Source organism: Filicampus tigris, chromosome 22 (assembly GCF_054856515.1).
Source record: "Filicampus tigris isolate MCC_2025a chromosome 22, RoL_Ftig_1.0, whole genome shotgun sequence".
In the NCBI taxonomy this organism is placed as follows: Eukaryota; Metazoa; Chordata; class Actinopteri; order Syngnathiformes; family Syngnathidae; genus Filicampus; species Filicampus tigris.
Window position 1 is genome coordinate 9285384 of NC_141238.1, and position 13155 is coordinate 9298538.

The following is a 13155-nucleotide window of genomic DNA, read 5'->3' on the forward strand; positions in this document are numbered from 1 at the left end:
TAGAGCACTAGTCTAGTAAATCAGGGGTCGTGTGTTCAATTCTCACTGAGGCCTGGTGAATAGTTACACTTGAATTATGTGCTGGTGTTGGCATTTTTGGATAATGCCCTGTAGTTAGCAAGAGAACTGCTTTCGTAAATGAGCAGTCATAGATTACATTTTGACTGAAGCCAAACAACTAATTACAGTTTACAAATTTCTCTCTGTTGTGCTGACCAAGAAAAGTGTGAGAATCAAATTCAGGACTCCTGCTTCACAAGACCAGAACTTCAACCAGGTCTTAGCACGTTAAACGGTGCTTTAACTGCTAAACTTTGTGGCCTTCTGGCTGGCGACCAGTTCGGGGTGTAGCTCAGTGGTTAGAGCACTAGTCTAGTAAATCAGGGGTCGTGTGTTCAATTCTCACTGAGGCCTGGTGAATAGTTACACTTGAATTATGTGCTGGTGTTGGCATTTTTGGATAATGCCGTGTAATAAGCGAGAGAACTGCTTTCGTAAATGAGCAGTCATAGATTATATTTTGACTGAAGCCAAACAACTAATTACAGTTTACAAATTTCTCTCTGTTGTGCTGACCAAGAAAAGTGTGTGAATCAAAATCAGGACTCCTGCTTCACAAGACCAGAACTTCAACCAGGTCTTAGCACGTTAAACGGTGCTTTAACTGCTAAGCTATGTGTCCTTGCTCAATAGCAGAGTATTAGCATGGGAATTAAAAATTGTAATGACAACATTTTCTCAGCACGAAAATGGCTGTTGATTTTCGACACATCCTGACCACGCTGCTTGTATTTCAACTGAAAGAATTGTTTATTCATAAAATCTGGTTTACCCTAAGGCCTCGTAGCTCAGTGGTTAGAGCACTGGTCTAGTAAACCAGGGGTCGTGTGTTCAATTCTCACTGAGGCCTGGTGAATAGTTACAGTCTTATTATGTGCTAGTGTTGGCGTTTATGGATAATGCTGTGTAATAATCGAGAGAACTGCTTTGGTAAATGAGCTGTCATAGATTACATTCTGACTGAAGCCAAACAACTAATTACAGTTTACAAATTTCTCTCTGTTGTGCTGACCAAGAAAAGTGTGTGAATCAAAATAAGGACTCCTGCTTCACAAGACCAGAACTTCAACCAGGTCTTAGCACGTTAAACGGTGCTTTAACTGCTAAGCTATGTGTCCTTGCTCAGTAGCAGAGTATTAGCATGGGAATTAAAAATTGTAATGACAACATTTTCTCAGCACAAAAATGGCTGTTGATTTTCGACACATCCTGACCACGCTGCTTGTATTTCAACTGAATGAATTGTTTATTCAAAAAATCTTATTAACCTTTAGGCCTCATAGCTCAGTGGTTAGAGCACTGGTCTAGTAAACCAGGGTTCGTGTGTTCCATTCTCACTGAGGCCTGTTGAATAGTTACAATTGAATTATGGGTTGGCATTTTTGGGTAATGCCCTGTAGTTAGCAAGAGAGCTGCTTTCGTAAATGAGCAGTCATAGATTACACTTTGACTGAAGCCGAACAACTAATTACAGTTTACAAATTTCTCTCTGTTGTGCTGACCAAGAAAAGTGTGAGAATCAAAATCAGGACTCCTGCTTCACAAGACCAGAACTTCAACTAGGTCTTAGTACGTTAAACGGTGCTTTAACTGCTAAGCTATGTGGCCTTGCTCAGTAGCAGAGTATTAGCATGGGAATTAAAGATCGTAATGACAACATTTTCTCAGCACAAAAATGGCTGTTGATTTGACACATGCTAACCACGCTGAACTGAACCAATTGTTTATTCCTAAAATCCATTTAACCCTAAGGCCTCATAGCGCATTTTTTAGAGCACTGGTCTAGTAAACCAGGGGTCGTGTGTTCAATTCTCACTGAGGCCTGGTGGATAGTTACACTTGAATTATGTGCTAGTGTTGGCATTTTTGGATAATACCCCGTAGTTAGCAAGAGAACTGCTTTCGTAAATGAGCAGTCATAGATTATATTTTGACTGAAGCCAAACAACTAATTACAGTTTACAAATTTCTCTCTGTTGTGCTGACCAAGAAAAGTGTGTGAATCAAAATCAGGACTCCTGCTTCACAAAACCAGAACTTCAACCAGGTCTTAGCACGTTAAACGGTGCTTTAACTGCTAAGCTATGTGGCCTTGCTCAGTAGCAGAGTATTAGCATGGGAATTAAAGATCGTAATGACAACATTTTCTCAGCACAAAAATGGCTGTTGATTTTTGACACATGCTAACCACACTGCATTGTACTTCAACTGAAACAATTGTTTATTCTTAAAATCAGCTTAACACTAAGGCATCATAGCTCAGTGGTTAGAGCACAGGTCTAGTAAATCAGGGGTCGTGTGTTCAATTCTCACTGAGGCCTGGTGAATAGTTACAGTCCAATTATGTGCTAGTGTTGGCATTTATTGATAATGGCGTGTAATAAGCGAGAGAACTGCTTTCTTAAATGAGCTGTCATAGATTACATTGTGACTGAAGCCAAACAACTAATTACAGTTTAAAAAATTTCTCTCTGTTGTGCTGACCAAGAAAAGTGTGTGACTCAAAATCAGGACTCCTGCTTCACAAGACCAGAACTTCAACCAGGTCTTAGCACGTTAAACGGCGCTTTAACTGCTAAGCTACGTGGCCTTGCTCAGTAGCAGAGTATTAGCATGAGAATTAAAAATTGTAATGACAACATTTTCTCAGCACGAAAATGGCTGTTGATTTTCGACACATCCTGACCACGCTGCTTGTATTTCAACTGAAAGAATTGTTTATTCATAAAATCTGGTTAACCTTAAGGCCTCATAGCTCAGTGGTTAGAGCACTGGTCTTGTAAACCAGGGGTCGTGTGTTCAATTCTCACTGAGGCCTGGTGAATAGTTACACTTGAATTATGTGCTGGTGTTGGCATTTTTGGATAATGCCCCGTAGTTAGCAAGAGAACTGCTTTCGTAAATGAGCAGTCATAGATTACATTTTGACTGAAGCCAAACAACTAATTACAGTGTACAAATTTCTCTCTGTTGTGCTGACCAAGAAAAGTGTGAGAATCAAAATCAGGATTCCTGCTTCACAAGACCAGAACTTCAACCAGGTCTTAGTACGTTAAACGGTGCTTTAACTGCTAAGCTATGTGGCCTTGCTCAATAGCAGAGTATTAGCATGGGAATTAAAGATCGTAATGGCAACATTTTCTCAGCACAAAAATGGCTGTTGATTTTTGACACATGCTAATAACCATGCTGCATTGTACTTGAACTGAACCAATTGTTTATTCATAAAATCGCCTGAACCCTAAGGCCTCATAGCTCAGTGTTTAGAGCACTGGTCTAGTAAACCAGGCTTCATGTGTTCAATTCTCACTGAGGCCTGGTGAATAGTTACACTTGAATTATGTGCTAGTGTTGGCATTTGTGGATAATGCCCCGTTGTTAGCAAGAGAACTGTTTTTGTAATTGAGCAGTCATAGATTACATTTTGACTGAAGCCAAACAACTAATTACAGTTTACAAATTTCTCTGTTTTGCTGACCAAGAAAAGTGTGAGAATCAAAATCAGGACTCCTGCTTCACAAGACCAGAACTTCAACCAGGTCTTAGCACGTTAAACGGCGCTTTAACTGCTAAGCTACGTGGCCTTGCTCAGTAGCAGAGTATTAGCATGGGAATTAAAGGTCGTAATGACGACATTTTCTCAGCACAATGGCTATTGATTTTTGACACATCCTGACCAATACTGCATTGTACTTCAACTGAAACAATTGTTTATTCATAAAATCAGCTTAACACTAAGGCCTCATAGCTCAGTGGTTAGAGCACTGGTCTAGTAAACCAGGGGTCGTGTGTTCAATTCTCACTGAGGCCTGGTGAATAGTTACAGTCTTATTATGTGCTAGTGTTGGCATTTATGGATAGTGCTGTGTAATTATCGAGAGAACTGCTTTGGTAAATGAGCTGTCATAGATTACATTCTGACTGAAGCCAAACAACTAATTACAGTTAACAAATTTCTCTCTGTTGTGCTGACCAAGAAAAGTGTGTGAATCAAAATCAGGACTCCTGCTTCACAAGACCAGAACTTCAACCAGGTCTTAGCACGTTAAACGGTGCTTTAACTGCTAAGCTATGTGTCCTTGCTCAGTAGCAGAGTATTAGCATGGGAATTAAAAATTGTAATGACAACATTTTCTCAGCACAAAAATGGCTGTTGAGTTTCGACACATCCTGACCACGCTGCTTGTATTTCAACTGAAAGAATTGTTTATTCATAAAATCTTGTTAACCTTTAGGCCTCATAGCTCAGTGGTTAGAGCACTGGTCTAGTAAACCAGGGGTCGTGTGTTCCATTCTCACTGAGGCCTGTTGAATAGTTACAATTGAATTATGGGTTGGCATTTTTGGATAATGCCCTGTACTTAGCAAGAGAACTGCTTTCGTAAATGAGCAGTCATAGATTACACTTTGACTGAAGCCAAACAACTAATTACAGTTTACAAATTTCTCTCTGTTGTGTTGACCAAGAAAAGTGTGTGAATCAAAATCAGGACTCCTGCTTCACAAGACCAGACTTCAACCAGGTCTTAGCACGTTAAACGGTGCTTTAACTGCTAAGCTTTGTGGCCTTGCTCAGTAGCAGAGTATTAGCATGGGAATTAATGATCGAAATGACAACATTTTCTCATCACAAAAATGGCTGTTGATTTTTGACACATGCTAACCACGCTGCATTGTACTTGAACTGAACCAATTGTTTATTCAAAAAATCCACTTCACCCTAAGGCCTCATAGCGCAGTTTTTAGAGCACTGGTCTAGTAAACCAGAGGTCGTGTGTTCAATTCTCACTGAGGCCTGGTGAATAGGTACACTTGCATTATGTGCTAGGGTTGGCATTTTTGGATAATAGCCCGTTGTTAGCAAGAGAACTGCTTTTGTAAATGAGCTGTCATAGATTACATTTTGACTGAAGCCAAACAACTAATTACAGTTTACAAATTTCTCTCTGTTGTGCTGACCAAGAAAAGTGTGAGAATCAAAATCAGGACTCCTGCTTCACAAGACCAGAACTTCAACCAGGTTTTAGCACGTTAAACGGTGCTTTAACTGCTAAGCAATGTGTCCTTGCTCAGTTGCAGAGTATTAGCATGGGAATTAAGAATTGTAGTGACAACATTTTGTTAGCACAAAAATGGGCTGTTGATTTTCGACACATCCTGACCACGGCTTGTATTTCAACTGAAAGAATTGTTTATACTTAAAAACTGATTAACTGTAAGGCCTCATAGCTCAGTGGTTAGAGCACTGGTCTAGTAAACCAGGGGTCGTGTGTTCAATTCTCACTGAGGCCTGGTGAATAGTTACGCTTCAGTTATGTGCTGGTGTTGGCATTTTTGGATAATGCCCCGTAGTTAGCAAGATAACTGCTTTCGTAAATGAGCAGTCATAGATTACATTTTGACTGAAGCCAAACAGATAATTACAGTGTACAAATTTCTCTCTGTTGTGCTGACCAAGAAAAGTGTGAGAATCAAAATCAGGACTCCTGCTTCACAAGACCAGAACTTCAACTACGTCTTAGTACGTTAAACGGTGCTTTAACTGCTAAGCTATGTGGCCTTGATCAGTAGCAGAATGTTAGCATGGGAATTAAAGATCGTAATGACAACATTTTCTCAGCACAAAAAATGGCTGTTGATTTTTGACACATGCTAACCACGCTGCATTGTACTTGAACTGAACCAATTGTTTATTCATAAAATCCATTTAACCCTAAGGCCTCGTAGCGCATTTTTTAGAGCACTGGTCTAGTAAACCAGGGGTCGTGTGTTCAATTCTCACTGAGGCCTGGTGGATAGTTACACTTGAATTATGTGATAGTGTTGGCATTTTTGGATAATACCCCGTAGTTAGCAAGAGAACTGCTTTCGTAAATGAGCAGTCATAGATTATATTTTGACTGAAGCCAAACAACTAATTACAGTTTACAAATTTCTCTCTGTTGTGCTGACCAAGAAAAGTGTGTGAATCAAAATCAGGACTCCTGCTTCACAAGACCAGAACTTCAACCAGGTCTTAGCACGTTAAACGGTGCTTTAACTGCTAAGCTATGTGTCCTTGCTCAGTAGCAGAGTATTAGCATGGGAATTAAAAATTGTAATGACAACATTTTCTCAGCACAAAAATGGCTGTTGATTTTCGACACATCCTGACCACGCTGCTTGTATTTCAACTGAAATATCTGTTTATTCACAAAATCTTGTTAACCCTTAGGCCTCATAGCTCAGTGGTTAGAGCACTGGTCTAGTAAACCAGGGGTCGTGTGTTCCATTCTCACTGAGGCCTGTTGAATAGTTACAATTGAATTATGGGTTGGCATTTTCGGATAATGCCCTGTACTTAGCAAGAGAACTGCTTTCGTAAATGAGCAGTCATAGATTACACTTTGACTGAAGCGAAACTACTAATTACAGTTTACAAATTTCTCTCTGTTGTGTTGACCAAGAAAAGTGTGTGAATCAAAATCAGGACCCCTGCTTCACAAGACCAGACTTCAACCAGGTCTTAGCACGTTAAACGGTGCTTTAACTGCTAAGCTTTGTGGCCTTGCTCAGTAGCAGAGTATTAGCATGGGAATTAATGATCGAAATGACAACATTTTCTCATCACAAAAATGGCTGTTGATTTTTGACACATGCTAACCACGCTGCATTGTACTTGAACTGAACCAATTGTTTATTCAAAAAATCCACTTCACCCTAAGGCCTCATAGCGAAGTTTATAGAGCACTGGTCTAGTAAACCAGAGGTCGTGTGTTCAATTCTCACTGAGGCCTGGTGAATAGGTACACTTGCATTATGTGCTAGGGTTGGCATTTTTGGATAATAGCCCGTTGTTAGCAAGAGAACTGCTTTTGTAAATGAGCAGTCATAGATTACATTTTGACTGAAGCCAAACAACTAATTACAGTTTACAAATTTCTCTCTGTTGTGCTGACCAAGAAAAGTGTGAGAATCAAAATCAGGACTCCTGCTTCACAAGACCAGAACTTCAACCAGGTCTTAGCACGTTAAACGGTGCTTTAACTGCTAAGCTATGTGTCCTTGCTCAGTAGCAGAGTATTAGCATGGGAATTAAGAATTGTAGTGACAACATTTTCTTAGCACAAAAATGGGCTGTTGATTTTCGACACATCCTGACCACGCTGCTTGTATTTCAACTGAAAGAATTGTTTATACTTAAAAACTGATTAACTGTGAGGCCTCATAGCTCAGTGGTTAGAGCACTGGTCTAGTAAACCAGGGGTCGTGTGTTCAATTCTCACTGAGGCCTGGTGAATAGTTACACTTCAATTATGTGCTGGTGTTGGCATTTTTGGATAATGCCCCGTAGTTAGCAAGATAACTGCTTTCGTAAATGAGCAGTCATAGATTACATTTTGACTGAAGCCAAACAAATAATTACAGTGTACAAATTTCTCTCTGTTGTGCTGACCAAAAAAAGTGTGAGAATCAAAATCAGGACTCCTGCTTCACAAGACCAGAACTTCAACTAGGTCTTAGTACGTTAAACGGTGCTTTAACTGCTAAGCTATGTGGCCTTGATCAGTAGCAGAATATTAGCATGGGAATTAAAGATCGTAATGACAACATTTTCTCAGCACAAAAATGGCTGTTGATTTTTGACACATGCTAACCACGCTGCATTGTACTTGAACTGAACCAATTGTTTATTCATAAAATCCATTTAACCCTAAGGCCTCATAGCGCATTTTTTAGAGCACTGGTCTAGTAAACCAGGGGTCGTGTGTTCAATTCTCACTGAGGCCTGGTGGATAGTTACACTTGAATTATGTGATAGTGTTGGCATTTTTGGATAATACCCCGTAGTTAGCAAGAGAACTGCTTTCGTAAATGAGCAGTCATAGATTATATTTTGACTGAAGCCAAACAACTAATTACAGTTTACAAATTTCTCTCTGTTGTGCTGACCAAGAAAAGTGTGAGAATCAAAATTAGGACTTCTGCTTCACAAGACCAGAACTTCAACCAGGTCTTAGCACGTTAAACGGCGCTTTAACTGCTAAGCTATGTGGCCTTGCTCAGTAGCAGAGTATTAGCATGGGAATTAAAGATCGAAATGACAACATTTTCTCAGCACAAAAATGGCTGTTGATTTTTGACACATCCTGACCGCTACTGCATTGTACTTCAACTGAAACAATTGTTTTTTCATAAAATCATCTTAACCCTAAGGCCTCATAGCTCAGTGGTTAGAGCACTGGTCTTGTAAACCAGGGGTCGTGTGTTCAATTCTCACTGAGGCCTGGTGAATAGTTACACTTGAATTATGTGCTGGTGTTGGCATTTTTGGATAATGCCCCGTAGTTAGCAAGAGAACTGCTTTCGTAAATGAGCAGTCATAGATTATATTTTGACTGAAGCCAAACAACTAATTACAGTTTACAAATTTCTCTCTGTTGTGCTGACCAAGAAAAGTGTGAGAATCAAAATCAGGACTCCTGCTTCACAAGACCAGAACTTCAACCAGGTTTTAGCACGTTAAACGGCGCTTTAACTGCTAAGCTATGTGGCCTTGCTCAGTAGCAGAGTATTAGCATGGGAATTAAAGATCGAAATGACAACATTTTCTCAGCACAAAAATGGCTGTTGATTTTTGACACATGCTCACCACACTGCATTGTACTGCAACTGAAACAATTGTTTATTCTTAAAATCAGCTTAACACTAAGGCATCATAGCTCAGTGGTTAGAGCACTGGTCTAGTAAATCAGGGGTCGTGTGTTCAATTCTCACTGAGGCCTGGTGAATGGTTACAGTCCAATTATGTGCTAGTGTTGGCATTTATTGATAATGCCGTGTAATAAGCGAGAGAACTGCTTTCTTAAATGAGCTGTCATAGATTACATTCTGACTGAAGCCAAACAACTAATTACAGTTTACAAATTTCTCTCTGTTGTGCTGACCAAGAAAAGTGTGTGAATAAAAATCAGGACTCCTGCTTCACAAGACCAGAACTTCAACCAGGTCTTAGTACGTTAAACGGTGCTTTAATTGCTAAGCTATGTGTCCTTGCTCAGTAGCAGAGTATTAGCATGGGAATTAAAAATTGTAATGACAACATTTTCTCAGCACAAAAATGGCTGTTGATTTGTGACACATGCTAATAATACCATGCTGCATTGTACTTGAACTGAACCAATTGTTTTTTCATAAAATCACCTGAACCCTAAGGCCTTATAGCTCAGTGGTTCGAGCACTGGTTTAGTAACCCAGGGGTTGTGTGTTCAGTTCTCACTGACGCTTGGTGAATAGTTACACTTGAATTATGTGCTGGTGTTGGCATTTTTGGATAATGCCCCGTAGTTAGCAAGAGAACTGCTTTCGTAAATGAGCAGTCATAGATTACATTTTGACTGAAGCCAAACAACTAATTACAGTGTACAAATTTCTCTCTGTTGTGCTGACCAAGAAAAGTGTGAGAATCAAAATCAGGATTCCTGCTTCACAAGACCAGAACTTCAACCAGGTCTTAGTACGTTAAACGTTGCTTTAACTGCTAAGCTATGTGGCCTTGCTCAATAGCAGAGTATTAGCATGGGAATTAAAGATCGTAATGGCAACATTTTCTCAGCACAAAAATGGCTGTTGATTTTTGACACATGCTAACCATGCTGCATTGTTCTTGAACTGAACCAATTGTTTATTCATAAAATCGCCTGAAGCCTAAGGCCTCATAGCTCAGTGTTTGGAGCACTGGTCTAGTAAACCAGGCTTCATGTGTTCAATTCTCACTGAGGCCTGGTGAATAGTTACACTTGAATTATGTGCTAGTGTTGGCATTTTTGGATAATGCCCCGTTGTTAGCAAGAGAACTGTTTTTGTAAATGAGCAGTCATAGATTACATTTTGACTGAAGCCAAACAACTAATTACAGTTTACAAATTTCTCTGTTGTGCTGATCAAGAAAAGTATGAGAATCAAAATCAGAACTCCTGCTTCACAAGACCAGAACTTCAACCAGGTCTTAGCACGTTAAACGGTGCTTTAACTGCTAAGCTATGTGTCCTTGCTCAGTAGCAGAGTATTAGCATGGGAATTAAAAATTGTAATGACAACATTTTCTCAGCACAAAAATGGCTGTTGATTTTCGACACATCCTGACCACGCTGCTTGTATTTCAACTGAAAGAATTGTTTATTCATAAAATCTGACTAACCCTAAGGCCTCATAGCTCAGTGGTTAAAGCACCGGTCTAGTAAACCAGGGGTCGTGTGTTCAATTATCACTGAGGCCTGGTGAATAGTTACACTTGAATTATGTGTTGGCATTTTTGGATAATGCCCCGTAGTTAGCAAGATAACTGCTTTCGTAAATGAGCAGTCAAAGATTACATTTTGACTGAAGCCAAACAAATAATTACAGTGTACAGATTTCTCTCTGTTGTGCTGACCAAGAAAAGTGTGAGAATCAAAATCAGGACTCCTGCTTCACAAGACCAGAATTTCAACCAGGTCTTAGCACGTTAAACGGTGCTTTAACTGCTAAGCTGTGTGGCCTTACTCAGTAGCAGAGTATTAGCATGGGAATTAAAGATCGTAATGACAACATTTTCTCAGCAAAAAAATGGCTGTTGATTTTTGACACATGCTAACCACGCTGCATTGTACTTGAATTGAACCAATTGTTTATTCATAAAATCCGATTAACTCTAAGGCCTCATAGCTCAGTGTTTAGAGCACAGGTCTAGTAAACCAGGGGTCGTGTGTTCAATTCTAACTGAGGCCTGGTGAATAGATACACTTGCATTATGTGCTAGGGTTGGCACTTTGGGATAAAAGCCCGTTGTTAGCAAGAGAACTGCTTTTGTAAATGAGCAGTCATAGATTACATTTTGACTGAAGCCAAACAACTAATTACAGTTTACAAATTTCTCTCTGTTGTGCTGACCAAGAAAAGTGTGAGAATCAAAATCAGGATTCCTGCTTCACAAGACCAGAACTTCAACCAGGTCTTAGCACGTTAAACGGTGCTTTAACTGCTAAGCTTTGTGGCCTTGCTCAGTAGCAGAGTATTAGCATGGGAATTAAAGATCGTAATGACAACATTTTCTCAGCACAAAAATGGCTGTTGATTTTTGACACATGCTAACCACGCTGCAGTGTACTTGAACTGAACCAATTGTTTATTCATAAAATCCGCTTAACCCTAAGGCCTCATAGCTCAGTGTTTAGAGCACTGGTCTAGTAAACCAGGGGTCGTGTGTTCAATTCTCACTGAGGCCTGGTGAAAACTTCCCTTGAATTATATGCTAGTGTTGGCATTTTTGGATAATACCCCGTAGTTAGCAAGAGAACTGCTTTCGTTAATGAGCAGTCATAGATTACATTTTGACTGAAGCCAAACAACTAATTACAGTTTACAAATTTCTCTCTGTTGTGCTGACCAAGAAAAGTGTGTGAATCAAAATCAGGACTCCTGCTTCACAAGACCAGAACTTCAACCAGGTCTTAGCATGTTAAACGGCGCTTTAACTGCTAAGCTACGTGGCCTTGCTCAGGAGCAGAGTATTAGCATGGGAATTAAAGGTCGTAATGACAACATTTTCTCAGCACAATGGCTGTTGATTTTTGACACATCCTGACCGCTACTGCATTATACTTCAACTGAAACAATTGTTTATTCATAAAATCAGCTTAACACTAAGGCCTCTTAGCTCAGTGGTTAGAGCACTCGTCTAGTAAACCAGGGGTCATGTGTTCAATTCTCACTGACGCCTGGTGAATAGTTACAGTCCAATTATGTGCTAGAGTTGGCATTTATGGTCAATGCCGTGTAATTAGTGAGAGAACTGCTTTCGTAAATGAACAGTCATAGATTACATTCTGACTGAAGCCAAACAACTAATTACAGTTTACAAATTTCTCTCTGTGGTGCTGACCGAGAAAAGTGTGTGAATCAAAATCAGGACTCCTGCTTCACATGACCAGAACTTCAACCAGGTCTTAGCACGTTAAACGGTGCTTTAACTGCTAAGCTATGGGGCCATGCTCAGTAGCAGAGTATTAGCATGGGAATTAAAAATTGTAATGACAACATTTTCTCAGCACAAAAATGGCTGTTGATTTTCGACACATCCTGACCACGCTGCTTGTATTTCAACTGAAACAATTGTTTATTCATAAAATCTGGTTAACCCTAAGGCCTCATAGCTCAGTGGTTAGAGCACTGGTCTAGTAAATCAGAGGTCGTGTGTTCAATTCTCACTGAGGTCTGGTGAATAGTTACACTTAAATTATGTGGTGGTGTGGGCATTTTTGGATAATACCCCTAGTTAGCAAGAGAACTGCTTTCGTAAATGAGCAGTCATAGATTACATTTTGACTGAAGCCAAACAACTAATTACAGTTTACAAATTTCTCTGTTGTGCTGATCAAGAAAAGTGTGAGAATCAAAATCAGGACTCCTGCTTCACAAGACCAGAACTTCAACCAGGTCTTAGCACGTTAAATGGCGCTTTAACTGCTAAGCTACGTGGCCTTGCTCAGGAGCAGAGTATTAGCATGGGAATTAAAGATCGTAATGAAAACATTTTCTCAGCACAATGGCTGTTGATTTTTGACACATCCTGACCGCTACTGCATTGTACTTCAACTGAAACAATTGTTTATTCATAAAATCATCTTAACCCTAAGGCCTCATAGCTCAGTTTAGAGCACTGGTCTAGTAAATCAGGGGTCCTCTGTTCAATTCTCACTGAGGCCTGGTGGATAGTTACACTTGAATTATGTGCTAGTGTTGGCATTTTTGGATAATACCCCGTAGTTAGCAAGAGAACTGCTTTCGTAAATGAGCAGTCATAGATTACATTTTGACTGAAGCCAAACAACTAATTACAGTTTACAAATTTCTCTGTTGTGCTGATCAAGAAAAGTGTGAGAATCAAAATCAGGACTCCTGCTTCACAAGACCAGAACTTCAACCAGGTCTTAGCACGTTAAACGGCGCTTTAACTGCTAAGCTATGTGTCCTGACCGCTACATTGTACTTCAACTGAAACAATTGTTTATTCATAAAATCTGGTTAACTGTAATAATAATAATACATTTTTAATTATTCACGTGTTTGATTTTT

The 13155-nt window shown here is 39.7% G+C and overlaps 12 non-coding genes across 12 annotated transcripts; all 12 read left to right on the plus strand.

Moving 5' to 3' along the window:
- The first annotated feature begins 837 nt into the window (after positions 1-837).
- trnat-agu (transfer RNA threonine (anticodon AGU)) lies at positions 838-910 on the plus strand. The gene has a single exon. It is a non-coding gene; the product is annotated as a tRNA-Thr (tRNA).
- A 423-nt stretch (positions 911-1333) lies between these two features.
- On the plus strand, positions 1334-1406 carry trnat-agu (transfer RNA threonine (anticodon AGU)). Its single transcript has one exon. It is a non-coding gene; the product is annotated as a tRNA-Thr (tRNA).
- A 1399-nt stretch (positions 1407-2805) lies between these two features.
- Positions 2806-2878, plus strand: trnat-ugu (transfer RNA threonine (anticodon UGU)). The gene has a single exon. It is a non-coding gene; the product is annotated as a tRNA-Thr (tRNA).
- Positions 2879-3798: 920 nt separating this feature from the next.
- On the plus strand, positions 3799-3871 carry trnat-agu (transfer RNA threonine (anticodon AGU)). Its single transcript has one exon. It is a non-coding gene; the product is annotated as a tRNA-Thr (tRNA).
- Positions 3872-4294: 423 nt separating this feature from the next.
- Positions 4295-4367, plus strand: trnat-agu (transfer RNA threonine (anticodon AGU)). The gene has a single exon. It is a non-coding gene; the product is annotated as a tRNA-Thr (tRNA).
- A 912-nt stretch (positions 4368-5279) lies between these two features.
- Positions 5280-5352, plus strand: trnat-agu (transfer RNA threonine (anticodon AGU)). Its single transcript has one exon. It is a non-coding gene; the product is annotated as a tRNA-Thr (tRNA).
- A 921-nt stretch (positions 5353-6273) lies between these two features.
- Positions 6274-6346, plus strand: trnat-agu (transfer RNA threonine (anticodon AGU)). The gene has a single exon. It is a non-coding gene; the product is annotated as a tRNA-Thr (tRNA).
- Positions 6347-7260: 914 nt separating this feature from the next.
- trnat-agu (transfer RNA threonine (anticodon AGU)) lies at positions 7261-7333 on the plus strand. Its single transcript has one exon. It is a non-coding gene; the product is annotated as a tRNA-Thr (tRNA).
- A 922-nt stretch (positions 7334-8255) lies between these two features.
- On the plus strand, positions 8256-8328 carry trnat-ugu (transfer RNA threonine (anticodon UGU)). Its single transcript has one exon. It is a non-coding gene; the product is annotated as a tRNA-Thr (tRNA).
- A 424-nt stretch (positions 8329-8752) lies between these two features.
- trnat-agu (transfer RNA threonine (anticodon AGU)) lies at positions 8753-8825 on the plus strand. Its single transcript has one exon. It is a non-coding gene; the product is annotated as a tRNA-Thr (tRNA).
- Positions 8826-11233: 2408 nt separating this feature from the next.
- On the plus strand, positions 11234-11306 carry trnat-agu (transfer RNA threonine (anticodon AGU)). Its single transcript has one exon. It is a non-coding gene; the product is annotated as a tRNA-Thr (tRNA).
- Positions 11307-12223: 917 nt separating this feature from the next.
- On the plus strand, positions 12224-12296 carry trnat-agu (transfer RNA threonine (anticodon AGU)). The gene has a single exon. It is a non-coding gene; the product is annotated as a tRNA-Thr (tRNA).
- Positions 12297-13155: the final 859 nt, after the last annotated feature.